The sequence below is a fragment of the Castor canadensis genome, chromosome 12, assembly GCF_047511655.1.
Source record: "Castor canadensis chromosome 12, mCasCan1.hap1v2, whole genome shotgun sequence".
In the NCBI taxonomy this organism is placed as follows: domain Eukaryota; kingdom Metazoa; phylum Chordata; class Mammalia; order Rodentia; family Castoridae; genus Castor; species Castor canadensis.
The window spans coordinates 56257703-56261811 of NC_133397.1; the positions used below are offsets into that span (position 1 = coordinate 56257703).

The following is a 4109-nucleotide window of genomic DNA, read 5'->3' on the forward strand; positions in this document are numbered from 1 at the left end:
AATGCCAGGGTGAGGAACACACTTAGAGTTATCATATTATTGTTGTACTGGGGGTTACATTGTGATATTTACAAAAGTACTTACAATACATCTTAGTTAAATTCACCCCTTCCACCAGTCTCCTTTATCCTCCCTCCTATTCTTAGAATAGTTTCAACGGTGTCATTTTTCCATTTTCATACATGAGTACATATTTCCACCATATTCTCCCTTCTAAACCCTTTTCTTACATCCCATGCCCCTCCTACTGGTACTAACCCCTAGACAGGACCTGTTTTGTCTTCTTGTTCTCCATTTTTGAAAAAAGAGACATTTTTATTCTTTTTCATTTTTATTTAATTCATATGTGCATACAATGTTTGGGTCATTTCTCCCCCCTTCCCCCACTCCCTCCCTTCCCCCACCCCCACCCCCTCACTCTTTCCCCCTAACCCCTCACTACCGGCAGAAACTATTTTGCCCTTATTTCTAATTTTGTTGAAGAGAGAGTATAAGCAATAATAGGAAGGACCAAGGGTTTTTGCTAGTTGAGATAAGGATAGCTATACAGGGAGTTGACTCACATTGATTTCCTGTGCATGTGTGTCACCTTTTAGGTTAATTCGTCTTGATCTAACCTTTTCTCTAGTTCCTGGTCCCCTTTTCCTATTGGCCTCAGTTGCTTTAAGGTATCTGCTTTAGTTTCTCTGCATTGAGGACAACAAATGCTATCTAGTTTTTTAGGTGTCTTACCTATCCTCATATCTCCCTTGTGTGCTCTTGCTTTATCATGTGATCAAAGTCCAATCCCCTGGTTGTGTTTGCCCTTGATCTAATGTCCACATATGAGGGAGAACATACGATTTTTGGTCTTTTGGGCCAGGCTAACCTCACTCAGAATGATGTTCTCCAATTCCATCCATTTACCAGCGAATGATAACATTTCGTTCTTCTTCGTGACTGCATAAAATTCCATTGTGTATAGATACCACATTTTCTTAATCCATTCGTCAGTACTGGGGCATCTTGGCTGTTTCCATAACTTGGCTATTGTGAATAGTGCTGCAATAAACATGAGTGTGCAGGTGCCTCTGGAGTAACTGAGTCACATTCTTTTGGGTATATCCCCAAGAGTGGTATTGCTGGATCATATGGTAAATCAATGTTTAGCTTTTTAAGTAGCCTCCAAACTTTTTTCCAGTGGTTGTACTAGTTTACATTCCCACCAGCAGTGTAAGAGGGTTCCTTTTTCCCTGCATCCTCGCCAACACCTGTTGGTGGTGGTGTTGCTGATGATGGCTATTCTAACAGGGGTGAGGTGGAATCTTAGTGTGCTTTTAATTTGCATTTCCTTTATTGCTAGAGATGGTGAGCATTTTTTCATGTGTTTTTTGGCCATTTGAATTTCTTCTTTTGAGAAAGTTTTTAGTTCACTTGCCCATTTCTTTATTGGTTCATTAATTTTGGGAGAATTTAGTTTTTTAAGTTCCCTATATATTCTGGTTATCAGTCCTTTGTCTGATGTGTAGCTGGCAAATATTTTCTCCCACTCTGAGGGGGGTCTCTTCAGTTTAGAGACCATTTCTGAAAAAGAGACAGTTTTGTTTAAGATCACTATACAGGGAGTTTCATGATGAATTGGTTCATCCCCTCCATTTTTCTCCTTTCTGCTTTAGTCCCCTTCTAATGGTGATTTCAACAGGTTTAAAAATTCTATATTCAGTCTTGTATAGACAGTACATCAATCATATTCACCTCCTTTACTTCCTTCTTTTACCCTCCTTGTCCCATTAGTGCCCTCCCCTTAGCATGATCTGTTTTTCATTCCTCTCCTTCATTGTTTTGGTGTCTGAGAAACAGTCACAATTCTGTGGGAGTCAATGAAAACTTTTGAAGAAGAAGTGATACGAAGGACTTGTTCTCTAATACCAATCTTGTATGCTTTTTTAAAAATTAATTTAATTTTATTTTATATTTGAGACAGGGTCTCACTGGCCTTGAGCTCATGATCCTCCTGCCTCCTCCTGAGTGGCACCACGTGCAGCTCTTCTATGCTTCTTTAGTAACATCGGCTTCAATTTTTAGCTGGGTGTGTGCCTTGCAGAATAAAGATTGAGTCTCTTCTCATAAAGGAAATAATGTAGGCAATTCTTAGGAAGTATTCTTAGAGGGAACTTGCATGCCCATGTTGCTCCTTCTCTTTTCCTGGATGATTATTCTGGGACAACCAAGACAAGATACAGGTGGGAAGACTGATTAGGAGAACATTCCCCTCCCTTCCCCCAAATGCACTACCACAGACCATGCAGTTGGGTTTCCCATATTTGGGGAAATCACAGGGGTCAACACTTCTGGAGTGCAATGGATAAGCCTCTCCTTGGAAAACCACTAGTGTGATCAAGGTATACCCCTGCCAGGTAAGTGTGCATTCCAATAGTCCAGATACGAAGTGAGGAAATAAGAACTGGCAGGGTGGTAGCAGTGGGAATGGAGAAGAGGGATGTGTGATAAATATTGCGAAAGGAGTGTCTATGGGACTTGCCAACTGATCAGACGAAAGTAGACTCAAAGGTCACTTTAAAATTTCACACAGAGGTGACTGGGCCATCTGTGACAGAAACAGGGGAGTCAGATGGAAGAGCAGACTTGAGGAAGGCAACCATGAATCTGGTTTTGAATACGTTGAGCTGAGATGCAGGCTGCCCGCGTGGAGATGTAAAGCAGGCTGCCGGAAGTCGTTTTTGGAGCAGGATTTGTCTTTTGCATAAAAGAGGTAGTTGAAGCGAAGGGAGGAGCTGATGGGCAAACAGAGCATGCGTCTGTGGGAATCACTTGCTCAGAGACATAAACCGCGTTCTGGTAAACCAGATTAAAAATACGTACAGTTCTTCACCTGATGCATCTTCCCACCTCCCACCAAAACCCCGTACAAGCTCCAGCCAGTAGCTGACTGGCGTCAAACAATTCAGAGTCTCGAGATTTGGACAGCTCCTTAAAGTTGCTTAGGAAGGCATCTTGATTTGCACAAATATCTGTCATGACATGTTTTAGGATCAGTTTTTCTGCAAGAGGTAAATTGCCTTCCTCCTTAATTTAGGTTAGTTAGGGAAGACTTCCCTTCCTCGGACTTCTGACAGTAACAACTGTTTTTGAAAGCAGAATGAGAAAACAGAAAAATAAATATGCCACTGTAAAACGATTCTGCAAAGGTTTCCCTTATATCTGCCGTGGCCAGAGCAGATATTGAATACAGATGAAAGAAAAAGGAACTCAATGGAACGTGAATAAGGAATCACCTTGCAGGCTGACCAAAGCGCAGGACCGGGGCAGGGGGAGGAAGAGGTTACAATCCAGTGACTTGGGTTTCAGCTGAGGTTACCTGGCAGAAACGCAACTGCAAGTGGTGGCCTGAGGGCTCCGGTTCTCCCGGAAGAGTTTGCGTCTTCTGCCCGCCTACCGCAGACAGCGGCCGGCCGGGCGACCGAGGGACCCTCAGGGCAGCCCCCAGGCACGAGCCCCAGGGCGCACGATGGCGCGGCCCGGCGCTGGATTTGGCGTCCACACGAGTCCCCTTATGGCTAGAGCTTCGCTGTAGCCCTTTATGAGCGTGTGATAACGGCTTTCCTCATCCACCCGTCCGTCCCTCCATCCACCTTTCTCGCCAGGGCCTGTGCAGGGCACCATGGCGCGCTTTACCGCCCTGGACTTAACGGGGGTCACGCGCGGGGCGAAAGCACCAACCCTGGAGGGAACCCCTTTCCTCCCTCGGCCCCCTGGATATAGAACGCCCCGGCGTTCCACATTCTCTAGGCTCTCGGACTCCGAGAGCCCTGGTCCCGGCTGGCCCAGAGAGGCCCCGGCGGGCGCCGACGAACCCAGGGCCTTTCCTCAGGCCGCACCTCCGGCGGTGGCCAGGAACCGGCTTCTGTTAGCAGGCCGGCGGCCTCCCGCCGCTCCACCGGAGAGGCCCAGCCAGGCCGCTCCCCCCGCCCACCACTGGACACCAGGGGCAGAAGGACGCCTCGCGCCCGCGGCAGGACTCCCGCGCTCTGATTGGCCAAAGGCCCTGGGGGGGCGGGGCGACGGGTGGGACGTGGGCGGGCCCCGGAAGATTTTGCTCCCGCCCTCCT

The 4109-nt window shown here is 46.9% G+C and overlaps 1 non-coding gene across 1 annotated transcript; it reads right to left on the bottom strand.

Annotated features, from left to right (window-relative positions):
• Positions 1-2242: 2242 nt before the first annotated feature.
• On the bottom strand, positions 2243-2404 carry LOC141415117 (U1 spliceosomal RNA). The gene has a single exon (XR_012440142.1). It is a non-coding gene; the product is annotated as a U1 spliceosomal RNA (small nuclear RNA).
• Positions 2405-4109: the final 1705 nt, after the last annotated feature.